Genomic DNA, 15,682 nt, shown 5'->3' on the forward strand with positions numbered 1-15,682 from the left:
GCCAATTTCTAAGTGATCAGAAAACAAAACAACACAAGAGAATACGCTTAACACCAAACTATGTTGGATACAATTCTGTTTTGTGAAGATCCATATGGCAATACAGGATCTTGCAATGTTTCATGATCATCATTTATTATGACCCTTGTTAACAAGAGGAAGATGCAGAAATTGTATTCTGTGAGACACTACAGTGTAATGAATATAGGATCAGAAGACCCAGACACAAGTCCTTATTGATCAGAAGACGATACACTCTGTGTTTCCTGGAACAGTCCCACTTAGTGCTACTGAACTGGTATACTTATTAATGTCATTCTCATTCACTCTCAAAACTATTCCCATTGAACAATATATTATAAATATATAAGTATATAAGTATGTATAAACATATACTTATGTCTGACCTTGAAAATCCATTTACTATTTAGAATCCTGGTTTCCTCAATTACAGATCTGAGGATAAAATTGACAAAATACACATAGAAGTGTTTTATAAGCTTTTTAAGTGCTATATACATGTAAGGTATCATTATTATCACTATTATTTGAAAAATTTAGTCAATAGAGTATCAAATTATAAAGTGTGCTGTCTTAAAAAAAATATCGTGTCCTTTTTATTTCCTTCATTCATTCAAAAAATGTTTGTCGGGTTACTACTATGAGCCTGAGACCCTGTTTGGCACCAGGAATAGAGATGAAAAAACAAACAAACAAAAAATAGCCCATTTCTTTTACACTAATGCTTCTGTAAAAGTTAATCCTATTGAAAAATTCCAAGTGCATAAGAGCAACCCTGTTTTATCCCGTTTAATTGGGGAGACAACTAAAATGCAGAAAGGTGAGATTCTCAGGTCAGCCTGCAACTCAGTCCATCTGGGATGGAGGCTAAAACCCGAGTCCTAGTTCACAGGCATGCTCTGGCCAGTTCACTGTTTTGTTTTTAAAGGATTAATGGAAATTCTCACAGAGTCCTTGATCTTGCCTCAAGAGATCTCTTGGTTCATCCTGGCCTCTAGGCAAGATTGCCCTTAAAGGCAAAACAAGAATAAGGCTAATCCTTGCAATTGTGCAAGTTGGTTAGTCCTGTTTATACAAGCTCCACACACCAATCTTCAGGGCGTTATTTTCAAGTTTAATGGCCCCATTCTCAGAACTTTATGAGCTGCCATAGTCCTATGGACCTCAAAACGGTTACATTCTCTGCTGAGAAATGGAGGACTTTGAAGGGAAATGAAGGAAGAAAGCCTTCCATAATCAAATGTCCAAACAAATCAAAGCTGAGCAGAGTTTGGGCAAAGGGTCCACAAAGGTAAGTTTTCAGAGTGAATATAAATATTTGTCTTCTTCTGCAACTATGAAGACAGCAGCTCCTCTTGACACTACTCTACAAATACACAGGGAGTAAGATTATGATGCACTAATATTAGATACACCTAAATGAATGCAGTCTTCAGTTTCAAAAAGACCAAAGTCAGGGCCTAACTAACTGTGTCTTCCACATCACTTCCAGGTTCCAAAACCATATTTTAATCAGACCTATTCTATGGCAGTAGGTAAACATCCCAACAAATCTGAACCAAATGCCTGCTCTGATGCAGCTGTAACAGCCATTCAGAGAGCTCCAAGTGCCCTCTTTTGGCCTGCAGAGAGAATTGCAGTCTCCTTCTATTGTCAAAGGAGCCCTTTGGAAAAAGAATGTGTTTACAACAAAGCCCTTTACTTATGAGCAAACCACAATGATGACTAGACAAATGGAAGTTGCCTCTAGTCAAAGCACTTCTGCTTTCAGAAAGCCTCATTAAATGAGTTTCATTATACATCTCTCAACCCTGGTTGGCAAACAAGGCTCATTCTTAACCCTCTCCAGTCGAACACTGAATTTTAATAGCAATTCATCAGGGAGCACACGGTGCTCTGTTTTATAAGCTGCCTCCGAGGACAGGTTGTGGCCAACAGTTACTGTTCTCTTCTCTCTCCATTAGCGTTTATTTCATCCTGTCCTATCGTATATATAGTTAGCTATTTACAAAATGGCTTGTCAATTTCTTGAGGGCATGGGCTATATATTGTTTGTATCTCCACAGCACTTGACACACAGCTGGGCTCTGTAATGACTGAAAGGGTTGTAGGATGTGGAAGAACTCATTTGGAGAAAATCTTCTGTTGCATAATTGTTGGAATGAATTTTCCTCCTTCAACCTGTTTTATTCTGATTCCCTAATAAACTTTTCAGTACATTTCCTTTTAGAACCTTTGGACCTTGAACACAGCAATAGGATCCAATAGGGTGGCATGAGTCTTCAAAGGCAAGAGGAGGAACTCAGAATTTTATGGTCCTTTTACTAGGTCCCTGCCTTTAAAAAAAAATCTACAGAAAATGTAGTATAAAGTTAGTTGCAATTCTCAACCGTCTGCTTTGGCAAAGAGTTGTACAGTTGGTTCTACTTGGGTGACAAATTCAAAACCTACTAGGTCAACATCAAATCTTATAATACATAGTCATGGGAAATGCCACCTTTGAGAGATATCCTTGAGCAATGTTAATGTATCCAGCACTAAACATTTTCTTAGGCGATTCTGCTATCAGCTTCATCATTCTGATTAGTGCTACTGCTAGGTATCATGAATGGGTGTTGGACATGCTTCCTTGATAAATTACAATGATTTTTTTCAATATGACATACACTTCAGATATTATATCATGTCTTTACTGAATGTGCCTTTCAGAAATGCCAAAGAACAGAGTAGAATATCCCGAAATTTCGTAGCACAATACAAGCTCGTAATGGCTGCCTACATGACCAAATTAAGTTTCATCATCAGTTATCCGAAAAGAGTATTGAAGATTTACTGGACATACTTGGATCAGACAGCTCTATTCTTTGTCATGAGTCGGCATTTGCTGAACACCTGCCAAATCCGGAGCACCTTGACAGCTACTTGACCAGAAAGGCTGGAAAGGCAATGGGTGGTGCCAAGAACTATGGTCTCCAAGCAGTGGCACTCAGTCCACATCACTGACTACCTGAGTGGCTGGCAATTATAGAAAGTAGTTGAAACATGAGCCCAGCCAGAGATACTCCAATGTAAATGAGCAGATTAAAGCCTACTCCAGAAAGATAGTAATGGATGACACACTCAAGTCTAGTCAGTATCTGCAAAGATCATAGAAAACAGAGTCTTTTGAATATTTTTCAGAACAGCTATATAGAAGGTATAAACTACCTCCTCCTTCCCTAGTCCAAGAAGTCCTTATAAAGTAGCTAAGATAGAAATACTGCTTTCAATTAGAAGTTGTGAAAAAGGATCAAAAATAGAGGGTGAGTGGAGAAAAAGATGGGGTAACATGTAAATAGAACAATACCTTTGCCAGAAATAAATAATTTGTTTGAAAAACAAATATTAAAACATCCAAAATTTTACCTCTTTTTTACATGAATTTTGAAGAGCTGATGACTAAATTGCAATGTGGCATAGTAATATAAATCTGAAGAGACAAAGTAATTAATTAGTGGAGATTTTATAAATTTTATAAATTTATTGTTTAAAACATCAATAAATAACAGATTAGGCCAGGCGCGGTGGCTCATGCCTGTAATCCTAGCTCTCTGGGAGGCCGAGGCGGGCGGATTGTTTGAGCTCAGGAGTTCGAAACCAGCCTGAGCAAGAGCGAGACCCCGTCTCTACTAAAAATAGAAAGAAATTAATCGGACAACTAAAAATACATAGAAAAAATTAGCCGGGCATGGTGGTGCATGCCTATAGTCCCAGCTACTCGGGAGGCTGAGACAGCAGGATCGCTTGAGCCCAGGAGTGTGAGGTTGCTGTGAGCTAGGCTGACACCACGGCACTCACTCCAGCCAGAGCAAAAGAGTGAGACTCTGCCTCAAAAAAAAAAAATAAATAAATAAATAACAGATTAATTCATAAATGGAGAATCCTAGTCTTTAAGGCAACGAGAAATTTATATTTTAAGTCTTCACTCTAAAGTATAACATTAATAAAAAGAACTTTTAACTACACAGTAGATTAAAACCTTGATATCTATGTATGTCCATAAATGTGTTTATAAATTATAGACCTGTGTGTATAAATGTATTTGGAGATACATATACGTATACATACACACACACACACAAACACATCTCCCCTCATACATAATCACAAAACATAGTTGCTGGGGAAATATTCAAATCAAGACAAAAAACGATAAATCTTTATAACAGAAATTATTTGTTAGCATTCCTCCTAAACACAGACTCAATAAAGAAAATATGTTATTATATACATTATATTTATTAACATTTCCAAGATTGCTCCAGGTATAAATTTTCTCTCTGGGCTGAGGCATTTTGTATTTGATCATCATGCATAACCATTTAGTTAAGCAGAAAAGATTTTTTTGAAAACTATGCCCAGTCCTTCACTATGGCTGTAATTGTCAACAACTTGTTACCACTATTGCTGGATCATCCTCTGCTACCTGAAAATAGAAGAGGCAAAGGAGGAAGTCTGTCTTTAAGGTGATGGTATCCATCTATCTATCTATCTATCTATCTATCTTTCCTCTCTCTCATATATATGTCTGTATACACATAATACATATGTATGTATTATTCTAGCTATAATTCAAAACTTTACCTAATCCATAATTTATAAACTTTTTGTGCCATGGACTCCTTTGACAGTCTGGTGAAATCTGTGGATCCTTTCTGAGAATAATATTTTTAAATACATGTTGATATAATAAAATACAGATAGTTACAAAGATATAAAATACATTAAAATAGTTTAAATTTAAAAAATTTGAAGGTATTGTTTACCTTTAAAATTTGAAGGCATTGTTCTATTTATGTTACCCTATCTTTTTCTCCACTGACCCTTTATTTTTCATCCTCTGCCACAACTCCTAATTGAAATATACATGCTTCTTTAACTTGTAACACATCAATATCTAGTGGTGGACTTAATAACTACCATAATTTTAAAGTAGTCATGAACATAAATACCATTTGAGAGATCTAAAACAACTATAACATACTATAAAAGTATTTGTGATTTCTATTGGTGACAAATTCACAGGTATTGCTAAGACAAATGTAGTTTGTTTCTTTATTCCTAATTGAAAGAAATGTTAAATTTCAATGAAAGATTGGTGAAAAGAAAGATGCAATTTTTTTCCCCTCCAGGCTCATGGACTCCCATATCCTAAAAATTCCCTGATACTGTCTTACAACACAGACACACAGGTCTTCGATGGTCTGATTTTGGTAAAGTAATAGTCGTATATATTGCTTGTTTAGGAATAAAATATGGCTAACTCTCCCCATTATGTTATTGATACAACTTACATAAATCTTTACAATGCTGAACTTACACAGAAAAAGCAATTTTTAATGTTATACATTTTAAGATTATTCACAGAATTGTCCAGGACAATTAGTCAAACACTGAATTGTTTGTGAGCCTCATGACCAAGGGGAAGAATATTAGAGAACTAAACGATAAAGAAGCAAAAGAAAAGGGGCTCAAATGTATCTGGATATTTTAACGGGATAGAGAAGATCTACATTCAATGATAATTAAGAAGTGGTCTAGAGATTTCACGTACAAAGATGTTCACTAGCCCTTGTTTCCAAATGCTCTTCTGTGGCTGCAGATCTGGGATTGTAGATGTAGCTTGAAAAATCTGGAGTGAAACAAATGTCAGATAGAATAGGAAGGAAGCCCTATTCAGGAGCTTGGCTTGAGAAGAGAATGGGGAGAATCAAGTTGGATCAGGTTGGTGATGATAATAACTAGAGTTAAGGGTGAGAGGAATAAAAGTTGGAAAGCCAGAAACAAAATTGAGGTTTCCCATTTCCTGGACATCAGAGTCCACTGTCCTCTGGGTGGCATTTTAGGTGTTATAATATATCCCTGACTTGAAAACTAAACTAGTCACTATTTTCTAAATATGCTAATGTACTTTACCATCAGCATTACCTTTTTAATGCCCTTCATTTAGTGTGGAATTTTTTGTCATCTCTACTGATAAAATCTCACTCATTCTTCCAGTTGTAGCTGAAATGTCAATTCCTTTGAGTCTTTTATGGTGAACACTCTCTATTTAGAATGAACCTGCACTCCTCTAACTTTGGCCTTTCATCATAGGACTTACCACACTATGACCATCATTGAGTTGGTTCTATAAATAACTGAATGAATGACTAGCTCTTTATAGCAAAGATCACACATTCCCCATGTTTGGTATTCTCTGCAGCATTTAGTATTATACTCAGACTATATTAGATGCTCAATAAATGTTTATAAATTGTCAGTGATATCTCATCAGCATGAACTGAATCTGTGATTCTGCACCATTCATGGAGCCATGTTGCTTCGACCAATAGAAATATCCAGGATAAAGACATAATCATCGGCCGGGCGCGGTGGCTCACGCCTGTAATCCTAGCACTCTGGGAGGCCGAGGCGGGCGGATTGTTTGAGCTCAGGAGTTCGAAACCAGCCTGAGCAAGAGCGAGACCCTGTCTCTACTAAAAATAGAAAGAAATTAATCGGACAACTAAAAATACATAGAAAAAATTAGCCGGGCATGGTGGCACATGCCTGTAGTCCCAGCTACTCGGGAGGCTGAGGCAGAAGGATTGCTTGAGCCCAGGAGTTTGAGGTTGCTATGAGCTAGGCTGATGCCATGGCACTCACTCTAGCCAGGGCAACAGAGAGAGACTCTGTCTCAAAAAAAAAAAAAAAAAAAGACATAATCATCTACTCATTAGATGTCAGCTCCTTGCCAACCATGTCTCCTTGTGATTTAATGTGAGGAAATTAAAGTCCAGAAAAATGTTTGCATATTACCCAAGATCACAAAACCAAAACAACAATGCAGATTTCCTAACACTCCATCCACTGATCTTTTGGCTTCACCACAAAATCTGTTAAGAAGAGAAGAAAACAATCTGGATTGAAAGGCCATAATTCCTACCACATTAAATTTAGTTTTTAGGGAGTTTGAGTCATCTTTTTTTTTTTAGTAACTGCAAGTTAAAAATAAATTGAAAAACAATGAAAAATAAAATGATATGTCACAGGAAGAAATGGGACAGTCTTGAGCTTGAAGGTGAAAGTATAAATGAATAAGCCATAACAGGTTGAAGAAAGCTGAAGAAGCAACACAGGAAGAGACGCTAGGGAAAGAATGAACAGAGAGGAGAGGAGAGGCTGACACATCTCCCAGATGTCTCCCATCATCACTTTAGTTCTTCAAACCAAAAGCCTTGGAGTCATCTCTAACTCTCCTTTTCCTGACCTTCTCAGCAGCAAATATTGTTGGCTCTACCTTCAAATCCATCCAGGATTTGACCATTTCTCACAATCCCCACAGTCATCTCTTGCCTAGATTATTACAATATGCACCTCCATATTTGTTGAATAAGTTAATGAATAAATGCACAAATCACACTCTGCTTCTAAGAAGGTGCCCCCTGAAGTTTTTGTCAGCACATTTTTTCTTGGGTGCTCTAATTTGTACCACCAAGTGTTCAAATGGCCTTAAACGCCCTGTTCCGTGACTTTCCCCAACGCATATCCACCTACACAATGGTAAGATCATCAGACCAATGGAAATATGATGCAGGTTATCTAGTTGTCATCCACCTACATACGAATATTTGAAGACAAACAGCAGGAAGGATGTGTTAGGGGGACTCTCCATCTCTCCCCAAAACCACACTCTTCACCTGGAGCTGGGACCTCTTAATGAACTGAGAGCAATTTCATTTTAAAACATTTATAAAATGGGTAAGATAATAAATTCACTGAAATAGTAATAACTAAACAGAACAAAAATATCATCAAGATTATGGGTTCTCAACCAAAGATGAGAATTCATAGCTGAGTATCAGAAACAGGCTCTTAACAGGAAGATATACTAAGCCTTGCTCCTAGGTGAAGGAAAACTATATTCCACACTCATTTTAAACTAAACAAATTCTTCAAAGGCCAGTTAAGATTATTTTCTTCCAGAGACAAATTAGACAATTTCCTACTGACTAAAGAACTACCTACTTGATCACTGGAATTTATTAAGCCTACCAATTCCTCAGATTATGCAAAAAGTCATGCGTTTTGACCTTTTGAGAGTGGCTAATGTCCTCTAAACAAAAAGATTGGAGCACGATTGGCCGTCAACAAATTATTTGGCCACTGAGAAACCAGAATAAAGAATTTGGCCAAAATTCTTGGAATATAAACTATGGAAATCCCCAGAAAGGACAGAAGCTACCATCTGGAACTCAGAAGTCATCCTTCCAAGCCTTGGAACTTTGAGTATGATTCTCATTCTAAAAGTCAGTTGCATAATGTTTCATAATATTCATTTCAGAATTTCTCCATAAATTTCAGGCATCGTTGTGATCCAAACTTAGGGAGAATGAGTTAATTATAGATGGTACCTAAAAAATAGAAAAGAATATATTTTACAAATATTAATATTAAGTAGAACTTTACAGTTTTACAGGGAATTTTAATATGCATCATTTTTAGAGCATATAAACTATGTTTCTATATTTTACCTTCCCCCTTAATCTTTACTGCTCACTTTATCTGTATTTTCCCTGATCATGAGTTTTATCTATTTTATTGTACAAATTCATACAAATAGCTTTTAAATAATATATGGAACAAGGCAAAAAGATCTAGTTAGCTAAATACAGTGGATGTGTATGTACAAAGTTATATTATCCATATTTTGCAGATGAGGAAGCTAAGCTCAGAGAGTTCAAATGAGTATGTCCAAGGTAACACATCTCACTAAATTATGAGGCTGAGATGCATAGAGGTATCATCTGGCCTATGCTCTTTCTGCCAAACCACACTTCCTTTCTGTGATAGGCCATCAAACTAGTGAAATGCTTTGTCCACAATGCTAATTTAGCATAAAACATATCACCTTGCATTGTACTTATTCATGCAAGCCTGTTCCCCTAGCTGCACTATGAGCTCTTCAAGTTGTCACGTGCAAACATGGAGTGACCAGTCAGATTTGCCTTTCTGCATTTAGCCCTGTGACAAGCCCAGTGCCCAGTATAGCAGTGTTCATCTTGGCTGGCAGTGTGGCCATGTGAGTGTGCACATGCTTACACAAGCCTCAGTCTCTCTACCTAGTACTCTGCCTACTCTCTAATTCTCACCCAAGGTTTGTTAACATGCACACTAGGCTGCTGTCCAAAGAAATCTGCTGTACGTGATTTAAGAATTTGGAGCTATCTGCCTTGTCCTGGTGCAGTGCCTATCATACAGTGGATTTTCAGTAAAAGAAGTTAAATTACTTAAAATGAATAGAATATTAAAATGAGATATCCATGGGTTATAACATGGACACTCATACCATACCCAATTTCTTTTCTGGTCATAATAACGTTCCTAGCAACATTTGATCCATAAGGACATCATGAAATGCTCTTTAAAATCCATATGCTCCAGGAGGTTTCCCACCATAGTCACCCAAGCCAAGCGAGGGAGCCTCCAAGAAAACCACACAGAGGGCTGGAAATGCAAGCCCTAGAGTTTGGAGGACACAGAACCTGGAGCCCAACTCTCATCTGGAAAAAGTCCAGATGTGCAAGGGTTTGCAGGAGCTGCTGCCTTTTATGGCCAAGGAGAAGAGACAGCTATGGTGAAAGCAGCCTGCTCTTCCAGAGTTTATGGGACAAAAGAGCCAAATGTTTCCTTTGAGTCAGAATGACTGCCAAGGAAAGTAGCAGGACTTGAGCTGCCATCAAATGGCCATGCCCAAGTGGCCATCCTCCAGGGCAGGATGACTCCAACAGAAAGAATCAGGTCCCAGGGTCAGCCAGAGGGTGTATCTCCTTTGCCAGGGAACAATAGAAGTCTCCAAGAAATCCCCAAAATATCCCATCTGCCATCCAGAGGGCTCTAAAGTCACAAGAATGATGACTACTAAGACAGACCTTTGTCCTTCCTTCCCTCCCTAACCTCACCCTGACCTTGAGAAGTGTGTAGAACAAGGTGGACAACAGTAAGCAAAGGAGACCACACATCCTCTGTCCCCACTGCAGGTTTCTGACTCTGAGTCAGGCTGGAAGTTATGGGGCAGAGATAGGGAGAGAATCTAAATTGAATGAGAGATTGAGTGTTTGGCATTCCAGATACTGGCCTTCCAAGTTGAGTACACTTTCTGTGCATTGTGTTACTCACAGTAACTTCCTGTCTTCATCCATGCCTTTTATAAAGCGTATATGGCTGACCATATAGTATAGAGCTTAGGAGTTCTGGCTTAAGGAGGCAGAGGGACATGACCTTGAGCAAGTTACTTACCCTCTCTAAACTGCAGTTTCCTCATATGCAGAAAAAGAATAACAATAGCACTGCTTAACAGGTTGTTGTGAAAAATGAATGTGATGTGATAGCACAGTAAAGCAGTAGAAGACTCATTTGTTCAATCCATATTTATTAAATATCTACTGTATTAGCTTCCTAGGGCTGCTGTAACAAAGGACCGCATACTAGGTGGCTGAGAACAACAAAAATTTATTATCTCACAGTTCTGGAAGTCTGAAATCAAGGTGTTGGCAGGGCCGTGATTCTCCTCAGGGTGATAGAGATGGATCTGTTCCAGGCCTTTCTCCCAGCTTCTCATAGTTCCTTGGCTTGGGGCAGCATAGCTCCAATTTCACATGGTGTTCTCCCTGTGTCCCTCTGCATCTTCACTTGGCATCTTATAAAGACCAGTCCTATTAGATTAGGTGCTCACCCTACTCGGATATGCCCTCATCTTAACTAATTATATCTGCAACAACTGTATTTTCAAATAAGGTCACATTTTGAGATACTGGGGATTAGGGCTTCAACATATGAATTTTGGGGCTACATAATTCAGCCCCTAACACTTATTTTGTACCAGACATTTCTAGGTACTGGTAGTATAGCAGTGAACAAACTGGACTTAAGGTATTTGTGTTGTATCTGGGAAAGTCACACAATAAATGCACAAACAAATAATTTCAGACAGAGATAAGAGCTCTGAAGAAAGTAAAAAAATGGATTAGACCAGTGGTCCTCAACATTTTGGTCTCAAGACCTGTTTACCTCTTGGATTCTAAAGAGCTTCTGTGTATGTGGGCTATGCATAAAATGGTCCTTTACCACCTTAGAAATTTATCCTGTGTTCACCATTGTTTCAAAAATTGGTAATATGTTTAATGCTTCATGTGGAAACATCAAGTTTGATATCAAAAAAGCTAGATAAATTTATGCTCAGAAAAACATAAAATTTTAGTGTTAACATTTGTAACTCAGAAAACATGATTTTTATACCGTCACAGAATGTTTGCCCCAGTGGTCACTCAAAAATCACACCTACTCAAACCACACCTACCTGAATACCTAAGTGTTGAGCACATATTGGTAGATAAGTTATTGCCACTTGCCTCTAAATGTGTGGTTCTCAGCCCAGCTACACCTGAGAAGCACCTGGGGAGCTTAAAAAGAATTTTGATGACTAAGCGCTACCCCAAACCATTTAAATCAAAATGTTTGATCAAGTGTTCTGCTGGGTGTCAGTGTTAGTTTCTTTATTTCACCACAAAGAATTAGTAAGCTACAGTAGCTATGAAGAATTGAAACCAAGCAGACACAAGTATTATATAAGTGATTCTAAGCCAGGGTTAAGAACCACTGGTCTAGCTTAGTTGAATATGAGCTCCAACAAGCATAGATTAGTAAAATCAATTTCTCCCTCAAGTATTCTGAGAGTCCTCAACATGACCTTGCTCTACTCCAGGTCCATAGCATCATTTGGATCAAATATGAATATGAACAAGGATATGTACATTATATTAATTCCACCTGCATATAGACAGCCAACTGATTTCAATGCTGGAAGGAAAAGTTTAGCTCTTGCTACCTTGGAAAATGCCCAACAATATGTCCTGCAAAAAGGTTGAAATGTCAAATGACATTGCTTCCTACTAAACTGAATTAGAGTGTGACCTCAAATGTTAATATATTCAGATCTTTCTTCTACCCTTAGAAGGTCAAATATTCACAACAGTTATAAAATCTGCACTGACCTATCCTCCCAGGATTTCTGAGGCTGCAGTAACGAATTACAAAATTAAAGAAAAAGAAATCTCCTGTTGAAGGAAAGTTATAGTCTACGAAAAAGGAAGATTTCCTAAAAGATGTAGCTAAACAAAGAAAGGTGCCACCAAATGATACATTAATACCTAATAGTTACATATCATGCTTTAATTTATAAAACTTTTGCATCTGTCATCTGATTTCATCCTCGTAACAGTTGTATTGGGTGATTATTACTCATATTTCCATTTTCTATAAAAGGAAGTAGAGATTACAAGAGGTGAAGTGACTCAGCCATGTTAATGGCACAGACTTAACCTCAGCTTTTTCAGGAAATCCTGAGCCCTTTCTACGGCCTTTTTCTACATGTGGGAATGTGTCAATGTTTCTCAAATAGGTTTTCCTCTTACATACATTCTACCCTAAAAACTTTCTTCCCAGACCAGATAAATACATAATCTGCTTTTAAATTTTATCAATACATTGTGCCACTTATAATTCCCTAAAATAGTAGTTTTTACTAAAGATTATTGGCCATTTTTTAGTCTTTATCTTCATTAACAACTGTTTAAAACCAACAGTTACACAGTAGAACCAGTTTGGGACAGAGTCTTCAAATGCTAGATAGAATTTTTTTAAAACCATTTTTTTCTCAGTATTGTCTCTAAAGCAAGTCAAATAAACCGTAATAACTCTGAAAACTCTAACCAAACAGACATGAATACAATCATCCCTAGAGGAAATTCTGAGTCAAATGAAGAAGCATAAGGCTAAATTAAAAAATGATCCCTCTAGCATTTCACCTAAAAATCCAATTGAACAAAGAATGTAGTGATGGTAACCCACGTAACAGGCAGTACTCTGAGTAATAGAGAGGAATAGATGGAATAGGATCCAGTCTGTGCCCCATTTTAAATAACATCTGTGGCTCTTTGTAATCAATGAAAATAATACTATGACTCTCTTTGGTCTGTGTCCTTGTATAGAGGCTAAGGGGGAAATAGGTCTTAGAGTAATAAGATGGCAGGGACATTTGGTATTAATGCCCTAAACAGCAGTCAGTTTATACAAAATCCAACAGCCAAATGAAAGCTGGACAGAACAAGAGACCAGGAGCAACGAAAAGCAGATGCTTTGGCGAGAAGGCAGGCTATGAATGTTGTTTCCCCAGGATTTTGATAGCAGGAGTGTTTATCTTATTGAAAGCAGAGTCTAATTGAATAAAAGAGTTTTTAAAATAGTGAGCCATTAATTAGGCGGCATGGGGTAAAGCACAGGACTCAGTAATGTACGAGGCTTCTGGGAGCCACACGCTATGCTCATCGATGCTGTCAGAGTGCCAGAGGAACCAGAGAGCCGAATGTTTCGCCTCTTCTGGAAACCTACCTGATACATTTGGAAGTGGCTTCCCCATGCATTGCCTCTGTTCAAATCATCCCATAATTACTCTGGCACTGTGAGCTGCGAACTTGGCGGGCTCTGAGAGATATCAGATGTTTTTCTCATGCTTGCTGAACCTCTCTTAGACAAATTTTGCATTGTTTTTTGTGTCAGTTTTATCGTGGAACATCGTGTTGCCATCTGGGAGGAAAAACAACATGGCAGAGGAGCAGCTGGTGAATGGCAATGGCCAAATAAACATTGGCAGGCGCCAGCCATTAGGTGAGATAAGAGGGCCGGGCAGCCGCCAACACCGACGAGCCCTCACCATTGGAACATCTTTCACTGTCCCCTTCTCTTTTATCTTCATTCAAATTCATGGTAATTTTTCATCCTGAGGCTCGAGCTCTCCAACTGTCAGGTGTTGGGCCTTCCCTTCTCTGTCCTGGAGGAGCAAGATAGATCCGTAAAGTGCCCATCCAGTTGAATTTCTCTCCCCGGGCAGGACAACAGGCAAGGGGAAAGCCTCTGATACCTTAACCAAAAAGACTCCTCTGAGGGATGAGAAGATACCAAAATGCTCACCAAGATTTTCAACCAATTTGGTGGCTTTTATTTCAGTCGTCCCCAACAGTATTCATGGCTTTCAAACCCTTAACTATTTTAAGGACCGTACGTGTGATAAATAAGTATAAATAATATGAACTTGCCTTTGATAGCAGAGCAGCAAGGGGAAATAAGTTACACCAGATACAAAATTCTACTCCATGCTTTCTTGTTTCTAAGATATAATTTTTCCATTGTAACATTTCTAAAAGCATAGAATAGATATGTAAGAAAAAATCTGACACTGTCCAGGCAACAGAATAAACTGTGAAGTACCAATAGTCCTCATTGCCCACACATGTGCAAACTGGTGAACATTCGAAGGTGAACATTCATCCAACCACATCAGTTGCATTATTTCTATTAGTGGAACCAAAATGGTTGAATTTTTCACTTAAATTTGGATTCTAAGTTTTGGCTTAAAATATCAAAAAGATTACACTGTAATATAGTATTAATTTTTTAAGTAGTTCTGTTTACAGAAATTTGTTTCATTGCAAGCAATATAAACAGAGGCAATAAAAACTGCTGAATCAATCAAAATAATTCAAAAAAGTTTAAGTTAGTAGAGGTTGGCATGATGAGTACATGTGTCATGAAGACTGATCCTTAAACTAAAACATCTGACAAAAACTTCCTTCTGACATTCAATATGTAATTCAATTAAGGGCAAAAATTGTGTGTGTGTGTGTGTGTGTGTGTGTGTGTGTGTGAATTTAACCAAAAAAAAAAAATGGAAAAGGATGAAACTACAAGCAAGAATGGTACTATATACCACCCTGCTGTTTATAGAGGCCAATGGCTAAGAAGTTTTGAATGCTGGGGTGTAAAAAGCTTAAACACGTATTTTGATTGTGATAGTTATAAAATGGCATGAAATTATATGCATCATTAGTTATTTTTTAAAATCATGCATAAAATTGATGTACAGTTAATAAATTGTTTTTTCCATTACCAAAAAAATTCAATGGTGATGTTAGAGAAAACATGCTAACTTTCAGAATTATTGAGAATCATCTAATTCATCCCTTTGTTTTAAAAAAGTAATAAACCTGGTCCTAAGATTCTATATCTCATTCATGGCAGAACTCAGAGTTTCTGAGCAAAACAAGGGAACTTCTTAAAAGGGAGAATAGGAGAAGTAAAATGAAATGCCCTGTCCCAAGGGATAGGCCAAATGAGGACCAGGCAATAACTCTACTTAAACAAAAATAGAGCAAATTCTCTGCAAAAAAAAAAAAAAAATCCCTGAAACTGAATCAATCTTCATTTACACATCTATCATTAAATATGATCAAGAAGATTGTTGGGGAAAATCTATGAGAAACTAAACCATAATGAAAAACTTCCTAAATGTCTGTTTAGATTCATTTCAACATTACTCATGAAAAAGTCCATCACTCTGAATGTTTTAATAAATAATAAATGTATGTGTAGCCACATTCTTTTGTCAATATGCTATTCATTCTTTTGAAATCTGTCAGGTAACTGCATGGCAACTGTTATTACCCTGATTTGATTTCCAGTGAGATTAATTGAGTTAGTTTTTTATTATATTGTAAATACAGAAATTTTGAGATCATAATCTGTT

Source organism: Propithecus coquereli, unplaced genomic scaffold (genome assembly GCF_000956105.1).
Source record: "Propithecus coquereli isolate 6110/MARCELLA unplaced genomic scaffold, Pcoq_1.0 Scaffold3, whole genome shotgun sequence".
Taxonomy (NCBI): domain Eukaryota; kingdom Metazoa; phylum Chordata; class Mammalia; order Primates; family Indriidae; genus Propithecus; species Propithecus coquereli.